Source organism: Danaus plexippus, chromosome 17, assembly GCF_018135715.1.
Source record: "Danaus plexippus chromosome 17, MEX_DaPlex, whole genome shotgun sequence".
Taxonomy (NCBI): domain Eukaryota; kingdom Metazoa; phylum Arthropoda; class Insecta; order Lepidoptera; family Nymphalidae; genus Danaus; species Danaus plexippus.
The window spans coordinates 9,828,736-9,851,071 of NC_083548.1; the positions used below are offsets into that span (position 1 = coordinate 9,828,736).

The following is a 22,336-nucleotide window of genomic DNA, read 5'->3' on the forward strand; positions in this document are numbered from 1 at the left end:
TGTATAATATGTATAGCACCAAATGATGTCATCTGGAAACAGTTGTTATATTACTGAATGTTGGTCAAGAAGTGCTTAGAATCATTTCCAATCCCAGAAACTAAAGAGCGATAAGGATCTGGTGGTGGGACCAATTGTGGCAATTTTACTTTGCCTTCAGCACAACATAATCCAGTAGATTCACCAGTGTTTTTTAACGCCTTACAATATTTACAAATTGTTTTCATTTCCCCAATTGTTACCGATTTGTCGGCACAATAATCTATTGTCGAATCATAGTGGAATGCAGCTCGTTCAAGAATCACAGGAGCACTGCGTCTGCGGATTCGCTCAATTTCATTATGTTTAGCTTGCTGTTGTTGCGTTTGATGTGCACGAACTCGTTGCATTCTAAGCCTATCTCCGACATTGTCACTCACTAAAGAACGCAATTCTGACATAGCAATATGACTATTTTCTTGATCTTTTTGTCACTGGTCATCAGTGCGGTTAGCACGTGAGGTAGCTCTTCGCACATTTGATTGACTACGACGACCTAAGTCAGGTCGTCTTCTCCTCGGCATCGTAAATTGTAATTAATCAAAGTGAGAAATTTTGCCGCTCATTTAGCAGTAAAGTGTCACTGTCACAAAAAAGAGCACATTACTTGGAATGTCACTATCACAAAGGATCACCAAAGTAAAGAAAGTTCTCGCGCACGTAGCCACAAAGATAGATATAATATCGTAATAATACTTTTTTTCCGTGCTCTGAAATGCGACAGGATGTATTGACATATTAGTTGGTTGTCAAATCTAATGTCAAATATTATGATGGCGTTCAGAAATTTAACTTAAGATTTATAATTTAGTTTGTGACAAAACTTAAGATTTATCTTTTGATTTCTATATATCTTATTGAAAAAAACATCTGACAGATTAACAACTGAAGTTAGCTAAAATTGAGTTTCTCGAAGCTGACCACTATTTACGTACTATGTTTTTTGAGACTATGCAATTTTGTCGCGTTCGCGATTCACTTTCACTTTTGTTGAGTTTCAGAACGCGATATTAGATCCTCCAACGCGCAGGCGTGTTTGAACTTTATGCAGCGGTAATAAACTACAAATTGACTATGCATTTTATTTAGAAAACGTTTGTATGAGAAATAGAAAAATGCTGTTTTCAGGATTTTCCCGGCAATTATTCGAATTATTCTCACCTTTTAAACCTTCCCTAGACCTCCACGAATAATTCAAGACCAAGATAAGACATAAGAAGATAAATCCGTTCAGCCGTTTTCGAGTTTTAGCGAGACTAACGAACAGCAATTCATTTTTATATATATAGATGTGGTAAATTGTGCCGCAATATAATTTTTAAGTATGTAATATCGACATGAGGATGAGTTGGTGAAAATTCTTTAATACACATGTCTACAGAAAATTCCTTACAAATAGCTATTAATGTTCCACCCCCTCTCTCCACATCAAGACAGTCATATTTACGGTCATTACGATATACAGTATATCGGGTATCAAATAATTCCTCGTCAAAAATACCTTCCAAAAGCCACGTTTCTGTTAGGCAGATAATGTCATAGTTATGATTTAATACATTAAGATAAAATTGTTTTATCTTGGTACGTAAACCACGAACGTTGTGGTAAAAAATATTCAAAATCATGGCGGATATAGAAAAATATACAAATATGCATTCTGTTTATTACGAATTATCCAATTAAAGTTTTCGAATAACATTATCCAATACTTATTATATAGAAGAAGTAAAATTAACTTATCACAAGATTTAGACTCATAACCACCGACAAGCATAGCAATTTCATCAAATTTAATTCGATTATAAGGTATAAAGTATGATATAATGCAAAGAATTACATAAAAAATATGAGAATATAAAAATATAACGATTGCCTATAATAAATTAAGTTAGTAAAAAAAAATATTAAATAACGAGTTAACGCTTATGAGATTTTTTTTAAAGATTCCTCAGATGTAATGTGGAGTACGGGCGAGTTATCTGTTCTTCGTACCATAATCGTGCAATTCCGGACCCAACAATAGACATAACCTTTTTCCTTAGAAAGACGTTTGGCTTCTCTCAATAATGCTTTTGTTACGCGTGGAGAGGTGATCATTAACATATATTTGATTTTGCAGCCCTGGAAATCCAATGTCAGACGCCTTGATGCTTCCTAATTTGCGAAGTGATGACAAGAAATCATCCTTTTCATATCGAGCCTGCATCTTCACAATAATAGGTTTAGGCTTTTTAATGTCCAAATCATTTTTGGTGGCTACTCGAGTAACAAAGTCAATGTCAGTATCAGGGCACAATTTAAAGTCTGATCTTTCAGCAAGTAATTTAACTATATTTATTAAATTCTCACCCTTTTTTTGAGGTATGCCATTAATCTGTATATTAGAGCGCCGAACCCATTGCTCATTCTTACTGTGGCTTTCCTTTAAGTCCTTGATCAATGTCTTTAAGTTATTTAATTCCGCTTGCAAACTATGGATTTTAGATAATTCGACCTCAAAATTATCTATTTTTTCATTAGCACTTTTTACAGATGACTCGATGTTTACAATTCTTTCAGTCCACTTCTTGACCGTATCAGTAACTTTTTTCAATTCGTCAGTTATAAAAGTTTTGAATGACTCGATAGTTGAGCGTAATCTATTAAACGCTCATCGAAATGAGACATTAAAGAGTTTGCATCAACGTTTAAAATAGGATGCGGTTGAGACGCGGTCAGCTCCTGGGGACTGCTTTGACCAATCTTTTTAGAAATTTTACAATTAGGACACTTCCATTTGGCCTTATTCATTGGCAACATTTTCTTAAAATCACCTTCTGATAATCCAATACATTCGTGATGGAAGTTACCTTGACATTTAACGTATTTAATAGATACCTCAGGTTTTAACATATCCATACATTGTTTGCAATCCATTTTGTTTTATAACGTGAGGAAGCTAAACAAAAAGAAACACTGCATAAGTATTACTTTGCTTTATAAAAATGTCACGTCCAGAACGTCGTAAGCGCCGCGTATTCCGTGCCGCTTACGCGTTTTGTACAACACACTGGCGACTCCACTAGTTTACACCAATTATTTCGATATTTTCCTTAATTTTAAGTTTTAATGTTTATTATTTTAGTTTTTATCAAGCACATTTAAACTTGAGTATCTAATACACTTTAAAATAGTTGTTCACTTCAAAAATATATCTTTTAATTTGTTATAACTAATTAATTAGTACGAATGGGTAGACGACGTATGCGTGTCGTACCGTCGATGACCGCTACCTGAATTATTGTTTTTAGGTTTAATAATCAACCTCAATTCTTTTAAGCCTTATCATATTTCTTGTTATAATTTCATCGCACTATTCCCGGAGGTTGCAGGGTCGAATTAATATCTCATTAGATATTTTCCTATTTCAAGTTATATTGATTTACTAACATTTAAAACAATATTCATATTAATTTAATTGGCCGTTTGAAAAATAAACAACAATATAGCTTACATATATCATCTGTCATAATAGGACAACTATTAATATTTAGGCCCAGGAGATGAAAGTGAATCTTTTTTTGATTGTATTCAACATGTGTGTATGTGTGTGTGATAATTGTTTATGCATGTAAAAATTTTTTATAGTTTAAATGTCGCTCATCTAAGAAACTCTAACAAGAATATAGTTTAATAGTGTATAAAAGTTCCTAATTTAAATATCCCTGAACATTATTCCTCTACAGTTGAATAAAATTAAGTCAGATATATAATCGTTTAACTGTAATGCCTATTTATTTATTTTATATAATTTCTGTGAGTATCATCTAGTCTCGAATTCAGTACAATTATAAAAACATTAATTAGAATTTTTTGGAATGAGCCACATACAACTAACTATATCTTTAATGTAATACGAATATTTAACTTTTGGTTAAACTATTATGATTGTGATAGTTATTAGAGATACATTATACAAAAATTTGGTATAAAAGGAATATGATGTCCCGTTTATTGCTCCACCAAAAGTTGATCTTGTCACCGACATATCTTATACCATCTTACCAGGAGAACATAAAACCGAGCGGGTGATGTTTCACAAGAGGATGAAAGTGAAACCATCCATATTTATTATATTCAACGCGTGTATGCGAGACTGTTTGTTTTTATGTGCGGGTGAGCTTGTGTGGCTGGTTTAAAGCTTTACAAATGTAAATTTTGTTTTTCCTATTCCGGTGATTAAAAGATTATGTAGTGTTTATTTCATAACATAGAAACCCAACCAGTTCATAACTATCTCATGAACAATTTATTTCTTATCAATGTGGCGCCAGTAGTAAACATATGTGTATTTTTGTAAAGCGCTGCAAAATTATATAGACATTTGAGATTGTGTTGATAGCAGCAAAAGTGAAATAAATATTATAATATAACATAGCATTTTTAAATTATTTGTTAGTAGGATTTTCATCCCATAGTAATTACTAATAAAGTTTATCCATCGAAGTATTACTTTATGGAATAAAAAACAATAAAACTCATACTATTGTGAGACAAAAGAGCAAAGACTTGTAAAGTATATAGTCTAGATCAACATATATTTTTTTGTTCATATAAAATTTTAATTCATGACTTTTTTGTATTTTAGACTGCTAAGACTATACACTAACATATGTGTAAAATAAAAATGTATCGTACGTATCTTCCTTAGCAGATCGTAGTACACTACTTCAGGATTATGAATGCCTGGTACATCAGATTATGATATAAACGTGACCTAAGCAACGTTTCCATGTTTGCTTAAGATATTATCGAATTGATGATAATCAATCTCTAAATAATAATAATAATTAATAATCTGTCAATAAAATATTTATAACTATTGACAGCATGCACCCCACGCTTTTGTTGAAATTACATTACATTTATTGAAATATTTAACATATTTTCTTAATTTAAATTTATTAAAATTTATTTTCTATTTTTTAGTTCGGTTTTCTATAAAAAACGTGTTTTTTAGTTTTTTTTAACTATTATTTATTTATATATTATTTGGTTATTATTTGTTTCGTATCAATATCCGGAATCCATCTTGAGTCAAGCGACCATCTTTCTGCCTTTCGCCAGCAGTTTTAGTACCTCTCTGTATAGGCGGCGCCACTTTCTTTATATTGAGACTTATATAAAACACCCAACTCATGGATATTCTTCATTATAGCGTCGTTTTTCGCGCCTTTAACAAGTCAGCAAGTGAAGGTGAAGTTTAACGCGAAATTACTTTACAAGTGTTTTAAGTGTTTGTGTAACCTCTCTGTTGATAAAATGGAAAACCAAAGTGTTGAAGAAAAATCCACTTCTCGGAAATGGAGACGGTCATCATCAACAAGTTCATGTGAGAGTGATAATGTGTCGTCTGATAGTTGTGGTGGCAGTCCAGCAAATCGAGAAAAAAGAAAAAAAAGACAAATACTGTAAGTTACGCTCATTTTGAATTTTTATCTCAACAAATTGCCTTCTTAACAAATCTTTTAACGAAAGGCAACGAGAATACAAATTTAAAGCATGATAACACAGCACAGTCAAACCATTTAAATTTAGAGCGGCCTGTTGTCAATCCCCAATTAAACAAAAAAAAATTTATCGGAGATTAGTACAACAGTGAAAGATCCGGTTTTTGCAAAAGCAAATGATAAATACCTTCAAAAATTAATTGAGTTAGAGATTTAATTGTGATGATTGGTATGCTATTAAATTTTCCGATTCACAAAAGAAATATTTAGCTACCCCCGAATTTATAGAATCATCTGTCAACGACGAATTAAAACGTTATGAATCGGCAATGTTAAAGGATGATCCCCGTTCTTATTTATTAGAATGTTCGTTCGCTGGATTAACTAATGCCTTACTTAATCAAAAAGCGGAATTACATAAAACATTGCAGATATTTGTCAATTGGGCGAGTGAATCAAAAGAATCACTTACTCGAAATTCATTGTTTAATAAAATCGAATCATTATTTTCAAAAGATTCCAACTATAGCAGGATAACGGATGACTTATTACAAATAGTGTGCGGTAGACGAGCAGATTCTACGAAGGGAAGCACTGTTAAGACAAATCACGGAAGAATTTCATCGCGATGTTATTCATAAAATACCCCCAAGTCGCGATGTTATTTATAAAATACCCCCAGGTTCAGAATATCTTTTTAACAGTGAAGCTATTCATGATTACCTTCAGAAAATAGGAGGGGTGAATAAATTACACGAAAACTCAAACTATGAGTCTAAACTAAAGTCTAAAGATATATTATATCAAAATCCGAAAGCCTCTACTAGTAAACAACCTTATGACACCTTTTTTCGTCAAAACCTTTCAAAAAGGGGAAAACGGCCGCGGCAGCAGTCCAGCAACCCCAGATTTATGTCTAATAAATTACGAGACAAATCTAAGTCCCGGAAATTTCGGTTTCAGTTCTCATTTAAGCATAAACGTGGCGAATGACTGAGTTTTCGAGGAGGTTGTCTGAAACAATTTCAAAATGTTCGGAGCAATTTTGGAGCTCCGGAAAAAATTTGCAAACTATTAAGTGGTGTTCGAATCCCCTTCTCCCTTCAGCCTCCTCTCATTTATCCAAGTCAAATAGTCATGCGATATTACAGAACAAAAACTACTTCCAATATGTCAGCGGAAATCAAAAGCATGATAAAAACAGGAGTGATCGAACGTGCGGAGCCATCTCCCAGCTTCCGTTCAACGTTCTTATTAGTGCCCAAACCCAACAGGGAATTTTGCCCCATCTTCAATCTCAAACAACTGAACATGTTGGTGTAGATAAAATCCTTTCGCCTTTTCAATCATTTTCGAGTGCCAACCTTTCTGCAGCTCGAAGATTGGATGGTAAAATATCAGACAGGCCCATTTTCACCTTCCGATATTAAAACAACATCGAAGGTTCTTAAGGTTTAACTACCACCAAGATCCGCATCAACACCAGCTGCTACAAATAACCTGTTTACCTTTCGGCCTTGCATCGTCTCCAAGAACGTTCGCATCGGTAACCAATTGGATAGCAGAATTGTTGAGAAGTCACGGCATCAGATGCGTAGTATATCTCGACGATTTTTTTTTTTTTTTCCTTGCGAACCAGTCCAAATCGGCTTTACAGGACGATATAGCATGGGCGCTAAGGATGATGAGGACCCTAGGCTGGATGATAAATTTTCAGAAATCGGTCTTAACCCCGACACAATGCCTCGAGTTTCTCGGCATAACGTGGGACACAAAACGAAACACAAAGTCCCTGTCGAGGCAGAAGTGCTTATCGCTACGCAAGGCACTTCTGTATCTGCTCAAACAGAGCAAATGGTCTCTCCGACAATACCAGTCCATTATGGAGAGACTCAACTTTGCGAGTTTTGTAACTCGCAGGGGTCGGCATCACTGTCGAACACTGCAATACTACAGTCGACAGTTGCCGAAAACTTGCCCGTACCGCCGCGTGAGTATTCCCCAACCAGTACAGTCGGAATTGGAATGGTGGCTGAAAGAAATAACAGGGTCAATGCCGATTCAAATACCTCAATTGACCAACCTTTTGACAACAAATGCATCCAACACAGGCTGGGGTGCACAGCTCAACGAAATCAGCATATCAGTAACGTGGACGAAACGTCAACAATCATGGCATGTGAACAAAAAAGAAATGTTTGCTGTCTTAGCAGCTATTCAACTCGAACAGGATCACTTGCAAAACTCACAAATACTTCTTCAGACCGATAACAGGACCGTTATATCGTACATAAACAAGGAAGTAGGTATTCGGTCTCTGAAGCTTCTGGAACAAACTCGGCGGTATCTATCGGTTCTAGACAAAGTGAACATACAGCTAATAGCACAATATATACCGGGCAGATACAATGCCTTTTGTCGCTCTTGGGATTACAAGCTAATATGGTTATTCCCACAACCCAATTTAATCCCCAGGGTACTTGCTCACATGAACCAAGCCAAAAGACTTCATATTATAATAGCTCCGAAATGGCAAAAGGTGTTTTGGCAATCGGATCTTCAGAACCGAACCATATGTCCCCCATATCTAATTCCAGATCTGAACCGTGTACTTCTAGACACACGAACAGGAACATACCCACCGGAAGTTCAAAAATTACAACTGGGAGCTTGGCTGATTTCGGTTGGCAGGAAATTTTAACAGGATGGACGGAGTCTGAGCAACGGTTGCTTCGGTCAAGCTGGAGAGATTCTACATTGAATACATATAAACCAGCATGGCTCATAAATTTCCGAACGGAAGTCAAGTAGCGCGGTACCTAGCTCATCTTCATTGTGATATAGGTCTAGCATATAGAACTATTCTTGTTCATAAATCGGTAATTTCAACTTTTACGCACTTAAATAATATAGATTTATCGTCGGATTTCTTTATTAAACATATTCTAAGAGCAATATCAATCTCACGCGAAAAATAGGCAAAGTCACCTATCTGGAACCCAAAAAAGCTGCTAGTTTATGAGTTCGTACAATCCTAATGAAAATAGCCTTTCCGATGTTTCAAGGCATGCCGCGACACTTCTGTTACTTGCTTCCGGTCGTAGAATTCAGCCACCGTTACGTGCCCTCGCTTCCTATACCAAAATATAAAAGCGAACGCGTACGATGCGCTCTCGATTGAGAGTTAACTAAAATTAGCTAGCTGCTCTCACGCTCTTGCGAATTGATAAGAGTTTATTATATGAGGAAGATAATTTGATCTTTTGGCCAGCCTTTGGTTCCAAAACCGACAATGCAAACCATAGGCAATCCGGATGGAGGTTAAGACCGCATCCCATTCAAAACTTGAACACGAACTTTTGGATTAAAAGAGTATTGACTCTGAGTTCGGATCGACGAAAAGATTTAAATCACTTATTTATTACACCGAGAGGTGTGGTAAAACCAGTTTCGAGAACAATGATTGGTGGATGGGTAAAGTCACTTTTAAAAGATGCTGATATTGAAGTGTCACCAGGCTCAGTAAGATCAGCCGTGGCTTCCCTTAATTTTATTGAAAGCTTTCCTATAGATCAAATACTAGCAACTAGTAATTGGAAAATGATTCACACCTTGCAAAATTACTACCAGAGGGAATTAAATGATTATAATTCACGTAATTCGAACTCATCATCTATGTCTTTCTCATTATTTCAACCCAGTTCATTGAAATATGTTATAGAAATCAATCTAATATAAATTTTTTATATTCACCTTAATCTACTACACATTATAGCGTCAACAATTTCTATAAAACACCAGGAGATAACAAACATATCACTCAAGATGGATTCCGGATATTGATACGAAACAAATAATAGAGAGTTTTACCATAAATTAAAACTTACCTATTATTTTTTCATCAATATCCGGAATCCAGGTAAAATCTACCTGGTGCATCATGAGTCTTATAATGAAGAATATCCATGAGTTGGGTGTTTTATATAAGTCTCAATATAAAGAAAGTGGCGCCGCCTATACAGAGAGGTACTAAAACTGCTGGCGAAAGGCAGAAAGATGGTCGCTTGACTCAAGATGGATTCCGGATATTGATGAAAAAATAATAGGTAAGTTTTAATTTATGGTAAAACTCTCTATTATTATTTGGTTCCAAATTGGTCTTGGTTCTAAAAAAAAGTTAAAATTTATTTTAGTAACATCACATTCACTATAAAGTTAGTGCCAGAACAGATAGAACTAACGACATATTTTATTTAATTTTTCAACCTGGTATAAGATACATAAATAATGTATTCAGAATTTGCCAACGTCAGACAAAATATATATTGTTTTCTATAAATATTTTCCTGAGTAACTTTCGGACAAAGAAATAATAAAACCGCGATAATTAAGTTGCCTTGGAGACTTGAAGTTGGCTGCACGGCGCATTTAACACATTATTATTATATATATGTATATGATATGCCAAAAATACTAAATTACAAAAAAATAATAATAATATAAATAAATCATCAAATTCCCAGCTTCGATCGAGAATGTAAAAAAAAGGAATTTGTTGTTATCGAAGCGACACCACAAGTCATAGCACCTTACCAGGAGAACATAACACCGAGTTGGTGACGTTCACTGGAGGATGAAAGTGAAGCTGGTTGAATTTTATGTATGTGTGAGTTTGTTCAGACTGGTTCTGAGACTCACCAATGTAAATTCTTTAGTTTTTCAAAATTCCCGAGAATAAAAGTTAAAACATTTTGTGTATTATTAATGTAATGTCACTGATCTTTCCGTCAGGAGGTATTTCAAACCCAAAATAGATTTCGTTAAGTTTTGTACACGGTACCTGGCCTTTTTAAAGGGAAAATAGGACGACCTCAAGAAATTGGGTACTTGACAAATATTCAAATTCAATATTTTTTTAGAATTCTCAAAAACGACAGTTTTCTATGATTTTTGTTCGGGACTGGGTGTTGTGGCGTCATGTTTTTGTTGCGTCTTCTTATGTCGTCAAATTTGAGTTTGGGGCTGCACGTAATTTAAGTTTTGCTAGAGATGATGATTTTAATAGTTTTTACAGTTTTTCGTTAATTAATTAGCTTTTTTCTTTTGTTTGGGGAAGGCAACAACTTAAAAAAATACTTGGTATATCTAAGTTTATTTAAGACAGAAAATATCGTTTTTTTTTTATTTTTTAGTTCTGTTATAGTCTCTAAGCATTCCTACATAGGTAAGTTATCTACAAACAATTTTAAGTCGGTAATTTTTTTCTAACCTCCTTTTTTCGTACTTGTACTTGTAAACCAAAAAAATATTTAAAATTGAAATGAAATAGGCCTCGAAATTTTTGAGGTTCGTGAGTCATGTTTTTTATAATAATTACGACTATAGATTTTTTCATCCTAGAGACCTGAAGCGGGTAAACTGGAATATCGCCTTAGGAGTGTGCAATGTTTGGATAATTTATCATTCATCCCCTAACAATACATCACCCGCCCGGTTTTATGTTTTCCTGGTAAGATATTATGAATGCGTGTTGAGCAACCACCACCTTCATTGATGAAGGAGAGCTTTCATTCCACAAGGGTTGCTCACATTTTTATAACTAGTTTATAAGTTATTTATAGTTTATAAAGGGGCCACACGAGGTTAATAGCAGTCGCTCAAAGTAGATGCTTAACTTACAAACCAACGGCTTGTTATTTTTGAAAATGAAAATAATAGATAACCTAAAATAAAAAAGGTGTATGCGCGATTCACACACGATAGAAGTGAAACTTCAGTAAATCGAGGAAAGAATGAGATGAAGATATACAAGGGTAGGGTAATTACAAAGTTTATTCGTTGAAAAATGAAAGTATTTTGATTAATTTTAAAAGATATATTATTTAACATATGTTATATACATATATATCTTTGGAATACTGCATCTATTACCGTTTTTGATCTCGTAGTTGATTGAGTGCGATTGTTACACATTTTATTTAGCACAACAAAATATAAAAATACTCACAAACACACTGTTAAAGAATAACAAACCACGCTGACATCTTACTACAAAGCTGTAATACGCAGCCCCGCATACAGTGTAAAGTAGTATTAGCTCACGTACTTTTCACATATACTAACACACGTTAAATGCTCAAATACAAGCAAGTATTGAACAGTGTGCTCTCTCGCTTTGGCTCACTAATTACAGGCGACTATGCTTAGAAGACGGGAGTGGGGACGCTACGAAGTATGGAACAAAGAGGAGAGACCGATAATATAAAATAGTATGTATATTTCTGTCTCATTCTTTATCTCGATACATTATTATTATGTATGTATGTCCATAGTATAGCTCCTACGTTCTTACAACATTGCATATGAAGAGAACAAATTGAGGTATTTTGGTTTGTTCACAAGACAAATTGGACTATCCACTGCTCCTCGTCTTAAATAATAAAGAATGGGGTTTAGACTTCATATAATATAAAACGATGACCAAAATGAAACTATTGTTCTTTGTGATCTCTGTATATATCCTAGTTTGATTAAACTTCGTATAGGGGAGGGAATTCCTTTTCTTCAATGAAATAATCAGACCATTTAAATTCAACCACTGCCTGTCAACAATTAAAAACATCACCGTAGTTGAACGAACAACATCAGTCCCCTTTATGTTATTGGATGGGATCCAGGAAATCGTAAGAGTAGTGTACATCACATATTTCGTAGCGAGGCGCACTATAGAACTACACAGTTTTATGTTATTTTCGTAAAATGTTATAAGTTGCGTTGGAGCTATAAGACCAGTAAAAAAATATTTTTAATAATCAAAGCTGTCAGGGAATTTGTCAAGGATATTTTTTAAATAAATATATACGAGAAACCATTTTTTCTGGTATATATATATATGTCGCGCTGACAGCCTTCTCGTATCGAAAATATTCCTTTTCGTGTATTCGTTCATTATAATTGTTTTCAAATTACCCACTTCACCGATGTTAATAATTTTATTAATACATCAGGTGATTCGTTTTTTTCCAAGGACCCACAATTGTAATACAGAATTTACCATATAAAAGTCAAAGCATAATCGTACTGAATTCATTCTACATTGGTCGCTCTTAGGAGTCACAGTGGTAGAATCTCCGCTATACAATTCTTGACATTCATTGTAAGAATTTGTTAGCAATAAACAAGTATCATTTAAGTAAAGACTATCTTTGCTTCGAAATGGAAGCCTGTCCATCGTCATCGGTACTTAACGCCCAGACTCTAAAGCCTTTTAAAGGACTAGGGTCCTGGCCAAGGTTCCACGAGGATCTCCCACGAGGTTCCCTCGCTCTCACATATATATATATATATATATATATATACATATAGATGTACCAGAAATGGATGAACCACATTGGGAAAGGAGAAAAATATTAAAGAAATGGAAGGGAAGGAAAACAAATTAAAGAGCAATCTGAGATCGACAAGGGAATCGGGTATAGTCTTTAAGGGTAAAAAACTGGTTTCTCTTGATCTCGGACAAAACAAAAATAAAGCTATAGAATAAAGTGAAATGGCATAGTTTTATATAAAATTCAAAAATGTAAAAATTGTTGGGCTTTTCCGATATTAATTTAGAATAAGGTGAGAAAATAAATACTTTTAATCACATAAATTACAGCGTATTTGGGACATAAAAAGATAAGTTTTCACCAAACTTCATTAAAAAAATTAGTCTAAAAAGATAAAAGTAAAAACTAGGTTTTTTGAATTTTTCATATAAATATTGAGGTTACGTGGAAAATTTTGTATACAAAATTTTACATATTTTTATTACAAAAAGTACAAATAAGCTCAGTATTATTAATAAAACTTTTAATAATAAATGTTGTTATAGTAAGTACAATACAATAAATAGAACAAGTCTATTTAAGAAAAATATTAATTCTATGCTTAAGGAAATATTTATTCGTAAAATAAAATAAAATTACGCTTGCCAACCATATAATTCTGATAACAACTAATTTAGTAAGAACAATGTCTGAAAGATTGTAATAAGATCAAAAGAAGTTTTTTAAAATAATTTCTTAAATACTAATAATAATATTTAATAAGGAAAACTAAACCTACCAAGGGTTTATATAATTTTTTTATCTATCTCTATAGCGAAGCGCTGTTTGGTCACATTTATTTCATGATATGGGAACCAGGACTTCATAAGGTGGAAGGAGTGGTACAACCTGATTCGAGATTTCTATGAAAAGTAAAATTATTATTGATCCAGCTACAGTTATGTAAGTGTCCATATTATAGTTCCTATGTTCTTTATAACATTGTATACCAAGAGAACAAATTGAAATATTTTTATTTTTATGCAAGACAAAAAGGAAGAGGTCTTAACTTAATATAATATATTGTGACAACATTTGTCTAAAAAACTCCGAAGAAAAACAGTTTTTTGACATTTTAAATGAAACTAGTATTATTCGGATTTATTACGCGGATTTTTATTATTTAAAAAATACTACATAATCCCGACGTTTCGGTGGTTTCAATGTTTCAGTGGTGGACGTTTCAATGGTAACTCACACCACCACCCTATCCAGTTAGCTACCGTTGGCAAATCTTTGTTACAGAGAGCCCAACACCTTTGTGATGCTGACCACCTAGAGGCCGAGCTGCAGCATGTAAAACATGCTCTCACCATCAACAACCTGCCCGTGCCTCGCCAGCTTCGCAAGAACCACCTGAAGCCACCCACAGTTGAACGACAACCTGCGATACTACCATATGTGAAGGGAGTTACTGACAGAATAGGCAACATTTTGAAGAAGGTTTCCATTAAAACCATTTACAAACCACATAAGAAAGTGAGCCAATTCTTCTTTCTTCAAATAATGAGATCTAAGATTTTCGCGAGTATTCATTTAAATGAAACTAGTGTTATTCGGATTTACTACGCGGATTTTATTATTTAAAAACTACATAATCCCGACGTTTCGGTTACTTTGCAGCAACCGTGATCACGGGCAGACGAGGTGTGAATGTCTGTCAGTTGGTCCTTGTTATTTATCATCTACCGCCATCGATTTCTTAATTTTCTGGCGTACCGCTCTGGATGCCGGCAGAATGCGCTCACGGTGTCTTGAGGTCCTGCGGTGTGGTTTCGGACATGGGATTTTATATTTTTAAGAACGGGGTCCCAGGTGTTTGATAGATTTCAGCCATGTTCTCTATTGAAATTGGGATGTTTTTTAATTTCAATAGCCTCGCGAATTAATCTCGGTATATACTTGTCTTCCCGAGCGAGGATTTGAGGTTTATCAAAACGAATGTAGTGGCCTGGTTTGTCCATTGTGTGTTCACACACTGCTGACTTCGACGCGCGCCTGCTTTTGATGTCTGAGATGTGTTCTTTAACCCTTGTACCGATGCTCCTCTTCGTCTGTCCAATGTATGACAAGCCACAGTCACAGTCGAGTTTGTATACACCCGCTTGTTGTAAAGGAATTTTACTCTTGATTGGTCTCAAAAATTGGCTCACTTTCTTATGTGGTTTGTAAATAGTTTTAATGGAAACCTTCTTCAAAATGTTGCCTATTCTGTCAGTAACTCCCTTCACATATGGTAGTATCGCAGGTTGTCGTTCAACTGTGGGTGGCTTCAGGTGGTTCTTGCGAAGCTGGCGAGGCACGGGCAGGTTGTTGATGGTGAGAGCATGTTTTACATGCTGGAGCTCGGCCTCTAGGTGGTCCGCATCACAAAGGTGTTGGGATCTCTGTAACAAAGATTTGCCAACGGTAGCTAACTGTACAGGGTGGTGGTGTGAGTTACCATTGAGATATCTGTCTGTGTGTGTGGGTTTCCTATATCCGTGTGTGTGGGATTATGTAGTTTTTAAATAATAAAATCCGCGTAGTGAATCCGAATAACACTAGTTTCATTTATGACGTTTAACTTTTATATATTTGTAAATGAAACTCTTTGGTTCGTCATTTAAATTTACCGCGCATTCTCCATATATTATCTGTGGTGACGGCAAAGGGAGGTTTTTTGCTGGATTGTCTAATATGGAGATTGCACTTAATTAATTACTTACTAATAAGTTAACTAATAAGAAACTATAAATAAATAAGATTGTTTGAAGCAATAGCATTTAATGTTGTTTCTCTTTACAGGTTAGTATTTACATTGTATTTCTTTAAAATATGTTAAGTTTATTAAAAAGTGTATGGTAGATGATTTGTGACACGTTTTCTGTAAAATAAATTTCTCTTTACAGAGCAACAACTTGGCAATTGTTTCTCTTATTACATATTCATAACAGACTTTTTAAATATTGTTTTAAATAGCTCAGCAAACCAAATTGCGCTCTATCAACAATTAAAAAACACTCTGTAGTTTGTGTTGATATCGTTTATAGACGACCTCAGTCGCGTTTATCTTATTGGATGGGATACCAGAAATTTATGAGAGGCGAGTAGGGTACATCACACTTTTAAGCAAACTATAGAGCGAAACAGTTTTATGTTCTCCTGGTGAGATGTTTTGACCTAACGGCACAGTGTTACGTAACAATCACCTTGTACATACATAAAACTGAATGACCATACATACTATGTGCTTGGAAACTTTGTTAAAATTTCATTAGATAGACAAATTTGTGGCTAAGCCGATTATTATGCAATGGTACGTTTAGTCATATACTCATATTGTAAAGATCCGTAATTGTATTTATTCCATATTTTCTACTACGTCCTCTAATAGAGGCGAATGGAGCAATACATTACAGAATGGTAAGAGATACCCGTTTGTGACTGGAGGGTTTCTGTGAAACATTACATATTAAATAATCAATAGCAATAAGATGAATACAAAATCTATTGACGTTATTTCAAATGATTTTTTTTATTAAATCACTAACGTTCGACTGTCAAGGAAAGAAAGAATATAAAGGAAAAACTGAGATCTCGTCAAAGGAACGTGTTTCTCTCATACCAACAAAATACATTGTATTGGGCTTTGACATTGTCTTTCTCGTTAATATGGTTTCTAAAACTCGTAAACCACATGGCTATTACGAAATAAGGAAAAAGGTTAAGGTAAAGAAACTTCCTTTAAGAATGAAAATCTGTGTCGATACATTAATAATTAATAAAAGATATATATAATATATTAACTTTTTAGAACTGAGTAGCAAAAATATAAAATTTTACATTAAGAACGAAAGAAAATCAGATACCTCACACACACAAAAAATAACCAACACACAAACACAAGTTTAATAATGTCGTAATAAATTTGAAAAGTTTCACTTTCATCCTCTGACAAAACATAACCCTCTGAGTTTCATGTTCTCCTGGTAAGATGTTATGAGTTGCTGTGGCGCTACGAGCTCAGTAGCGCCACAGCAGTTCATTTTAAAACAAGAAGGAATTTAAAAACAAAACGTGAAACATAGTTTAAGTCACTTACTTCGTGATGCATGTACCAGGTGATTGAAGCTACATGTTATACTTAATACTATGCTACGATGTGGCTACGAAAACAGAGAGAGTATTGATCGTACGATTAATATATGTAAAAATGTAAATTAAATGTACATTTCAGAGCCTCAATAGTGAGATAATTAAAAAGGAGTAATAATTTATTTAATTGTTATTATACAATTGTCTGTCATAAAACTCCTATTTCTTTTTTGGTTAGTAAAAGGTCAATTTCATAAAAATATATTTAAGGATAAAGCTCATTATTATGCTATCGCATAAAGCTCCTTCATATATTTTTAAAATCTCGAAAGACATTAGTGGTTTAAGAGCAAATATTTATTCTATTGAGTGCATAATTTGAGAAAACAATGTGAACTGAAACACTTGAAACTTGAATATAAATCTCGTACTGTAAAGTCTGTATTACTATAATTAATCAAATCATAAGAAATTGATATCGAAAACAGTCCTGAGCACGCTATTCCGACATGCATATACAACACTGACACTACGGCCCACTGTTTCAATATAAACAAGGAAGGGTTTCAAACTTTACATAACATTGCAACATGTATGTACATTTATAACAAAATCTCCGCAGGAAAAAAGTATTTGACATAAGATCTCAGTGAGCAAATAAGGAAACATACTGTAATTCATTGTGTTTGTCATCAATGATATCATCGTAGTGCTGAGTCACTACTAATGTAGTCACTTAAATTCATTCATTCATTCATACGGGAGATCAGAAATTCATAAGAGTCAATTTAAGACGAGAATTCTACGAAATTGCTGGGAAGAGTATATTTACTCTTTTATTTTATTTTTTTAATGTTAAAATATTTTTTTTTCTACCTTTATTCGCTTTTATAAAAAAAAACACCGAAGAACTAAAGTACCGAGTATTCATAATGCTAAAGCAATATCTGCTACGAGGATGCTACGAACACAAAGAGTACATTGAAAATACGATTAATAACACATGTATTTACAGCTTCATTAGTTTGAGGAAACATAAAATGATGACCAAACTGAAAACAAGTTTGGTATAATTCTCTTTATGCTCTCTGATATTATACACCCTAGTTTAGTTAAATTTCGAATTCCCTTTCTTTATGATAGTCGAACTCGGGAATTCTTTTTTTTTCATGATAGTCGATACAAACTTATTTTTTTTGTAGGATTTCATTTGAACTGTAATGTATATATCGGATTTTATTATAAATTCATTATTTTTAAGACAGGACGCCAGCCTCGCTGACGTCTCTAATGTCACTTGTTTCAGTAAGTTCCAGATATTTTAAAATGAAACTTCAATTCTTCTAAATGTTCTTGTATTTCTCGAAGGTTCTTTATGCTCCGCACTCGCTGAACTCTGCAGTCCCCTGTCGTGCGTCCAGACGTCATATTTAAACCAGAATTCAAACATAGTTCTATTCTCTTTGATTTCGTTTTACTTTTAACAATAGTAACGACGACCAATAAGGTGTTATAATAATTGGTGCCAGTTATTTTCATGTTGCATCCGTCGTTGAAGCTGCTTGCGCCGATACGGCCATTCTGGCAGGCGGTGCGTGCTCTGCACCTGCCTGGTGATGTGTTCTCTCTTGCTTAGCTTTCGTTATTTTCTCGTACCCGTTGCAGGTCTCGTAGAGTATGGGCCAGGTTCAAGAATTGATGCTTCATCGTCCGAAGTCATGCCGATACGGTTATACTGATGCGTGCTCTGCATTGTTTTCTGTGATAACAGAGAGATACTTATGTAGTCTAGGTACTTCCACAGTAAACCTAGATAACTTTATATTGTTATAGTTATGGTTAACAAATTTGTTGTTGTCGTATGGGTTACGTTGTTTATTACGACTCATCGTGAGACGAAATCATAATATCAGGTCCAATTATTTAATCTACTTATGGCTTTGGGGCGTCACACGAACATTCATAACATGTCATACGACGTCTCCATCCGCCTACATTAGTTTTTTTTTTTTTTTTTTCTTTCTTTATTTGTTTGGCGTAAGACGTCTCCACCCATGTACAATTTTTTTTTTTTTTTTCGTAAGACGTCTCCACCCGTCTACATAATTGTTTTTTTTTTTTTTTCTTTATTTGTTCGGCGTAAGACGTCTCCACCCATGTACAATATATATATATATTTTTTTCTTTATTTGTTTGGCGTAAAACGTCTCCACCCATGTACAATATTTTTTTTTTTTTTTTCGTAAGACGTCTCCACCCGTCTATAATATTTTTTATTAATTATTATTATTATTATTTTTATTTAATTTTTTTTTGTTATGGTTCGGATCCGCACGCCAAATGCATCTTTTATAGTAATATATCTCAAACTAAGTGTTAGACAATCACATTGCTAGCAATGATTAATGGTAATGCGTTTGAATGAAGCAATTTGAACAAAATGAAATACGCTCACCGGATAACTATTAGGTAGGCGAACCGTCCACCTAACTGCTTGCTTAGTAATTCTGTGTCGTCCCTCAGATGCTGTGAAGTCTCATCGTAGCTGGTCATGTGCCACATTCGTAGCTGGTCATGTGCCACATTTCGAAGTCATCCATTGTCTAAAATCACTTTACAAGATATTAATCATTCTCAATTATTTTCTGGATTTTGTATAGTTCACAAAATTTTAAATATAGGGATATCCGATTTCTGGGGTTATATTTTTATTATTACAATATCTCCCTTAAGCATAATTGACTTGTTCGTATGTGCAAAACATCGGCAAGGATACTAAATTTTCCACATGTATTCTTATCACGTAATAAATCTGCTCCGGTTAAAATATCAGCAGTCGTTTCAAAACCTGGAACTATAGAAAATTATTTCTACATTAATAACTATTTAACTTTTCATTGAAATAGTAAGGTCCGATCTCAATCCACGCAAATAGTTTACGATTTGTTTTCTACACCCAGAGATATCATTTGCAATTGATTCTTGTATAACGCACCACTGCGATCTTGCATTTTATTTAAGAGTACATTTACCAGCTGGTATTAAATTAAAATTCGGCGTGATCTCCTTATTCCCGTCGGAAACACGATTCAAACGCATGACCACGGTTAGCAGAAAAGGAACAGAAATTAGTTATATTCACAATAGATGTATTTTATCAGGATTTTGGAGTCGAGTATGCTTTCGTTTGAATTACAGCATCGTTTTTGTAGAGGCACTGCCGTGTGTTAACCAGACATGTTGCAAATATTACTGTGAAGAGTATGTCTATTGTCGTATTTAAATAAAGCAATGGTCTCAGTAGTTTGATATTAAAATCATGCAAGTTCTTATAGATCGAGTGAGTATCTTTCTACTCAAGTCTTCCCAAGGCCTCCCTACGTCATCTCATGGTATTCTTAAGGATACAGCAAGGACCTGTGGTTGGCTCAAGAGTAACACGCGATTAGTTCAGAGGTACGCTCTCCACATCTGTGGTGTAGACTTGTCTTCTCACGGCTCCACAAGGCATCCCTACGGAATCTCATGGTTCTCTTATGGATACATCAAGGACCCGTGGTTAGCTCAAGGGTAACACGTGATTAGCTCAGAGGTCACGCTCTCCAGATCGGTGGTGTATAATTGTCTTGTCACGGTACCACAAGCCTTCCCTACAGAATCTCATGGTTCTCTTCAGAATACATCATGGACACGAGGTTAGCTCAAAGGATAATAACAAATGTTAGCTATGGTCTCACGTAATGCCTCTTGTGTAGATGTTGCAACTAACCAATCGTCTGCACACTTTCTAGCTCGCTCCTTTAAAAGACTTTAATTCGAATGTCGTAGTTACTGATTTGGTACGTATTTACAGCCGTAAAGATGCGTTTGAATCAATCCCGAACACACACACTATCACCGGGATCAAAAGATGATAAAATTAATATGATCTTGTTAGTAATTTTAATCGTATCCCTTGTTTTTTTTAGTAGCAAACGTTCGGTCACGCTCTGCATTGTTGACATCATTTGCATGAAAGACTGAGGAGCGTTCTTCATTACGCAAGTTCTCCGGATGATTATTTTCTTGAGCTGGATCAGGATTTACAAATACACAAAGACCGGCAGTAACTGATCACAGGAGCGATCCCACTTCTGATATCGGATTTTATTATAAATTCATTATTTTTAAGACAGGACGCCAGCCTCGCTGACTTCTCTAATGTCACTTGTTTCAGTAAGTTCCAGATATTTTAAAATGAAACTTCAATTCTTCTAAATGTTCTTGTATTTCTCGAAGGTTCTTTATGCTCCGCACTCGCTGAACTCTGCAGTCTCCTGTCGTGCGTCCAGACGTCATATTTAAACCAGAATTCAAACATAGTTCTATTCTCTTTGATTTCGTTTTACTTTAAACAATAGTAACGACGACCAATAAGGTGTTATAATAATTGGTGCCAGTTATTTTCATGTTGCATCCGTCGTTGAAGCTGCTTGCGCCGATATATACATATGTTAAACAGAACATTTAATAATTACAATTAATATGACCTAAATTTTTGTTACAATTTCGACCAATGGATAAGTAAAATTACTTAAGTAAAATATAAATTTATTCGATTGATTTTAATATAAATTTTTAAAACCCAGTAAATATGAGTGGAAATCTTGTTTAATGGTTTTAATCCCAACAGAGAGAAAGCATGGAAAGCGCATGGTTAAATTCTTTACATTGCTAGGACCGGTAGAGCTAAAAGTAACTTTAACAGAATATATTGTTTTTTGCATTTTAAAGTGGTTAAAATTTTAAAGTGTTTTTAAGTAAGTAATTTTATATAAGTCAAAAAAGCTAAGTTTACAATATATTTATGGTTAAGAATTTCTAAATTTGTGTTAAATAGCTCAGCAAATCAACTTCCGGGCACAAAATAAAAAAAAAAAATCACTCAGTGTCAGGATACGGACCTAAAACGAAGAACGTGTTTATGTCATTGGATGGGAAACCAGGAAATAATCATAAGACTCGAGTAGTAGTAGTAGTAGTAGTACACCACACATTTTGTAGTGAACGCACTATGGAACTACAAGTTAGTTGGATTTTCTCCCTGGTAAAGGATGTTTTGAGTTAGGTCAGAGTACGTTGTTCATAACATTGCCTACAAGGTTATGTTCTCCTAACCTTGAGGCAATGGTTGAGCAAATTATGTTATAATTTCTGTAGATAACCTAACTTATTCGGTTACTACGCAATCGAGAATTAAGTTTTATAATAAATAAGGATGTTGGAGTCTCATATGTTACTAGTTGCGATATTTGTATTTATTATTATTTTTATTATGATGTCTCTGTACTGGAGGAGTATACTCTCTATAGAGGAAGACACTTC

At 34.3% G+C, this 22,336-nt stretch overlaps 1 long non-coding RNA gene and 1 pseudogene across 1 annotated transcript; both read right to left on the reverse strand.

Moving 5' to 3' along the window:
* Window positions 1–1,962: 1,962 nt before the first annotated feature.
* LOC133319323 (uncharacterized) lies at window positions 1,963–6,939 on the reverse strand (annotated as a pseudogene).
* Window positions 6,940–18,310: 11,371 nt separating this feature from the next.
* LOC133319337 (uncharacterized) lies at window positions 18,311–21,421 on the reverse strand. The gene is made up of 2 exons (XR_009752983.1): window positions 19,428–21,421; window positions 18,311–18,731 (listed from the first exon to the last, which is right to left on the reverse strand). It is a non-coding gene; the product is annotated as an uncharacterized LOC133319337 (long non-coding RNA).
* Window positions 21,422–22,336: the final 915 nt, after the last annotated feature.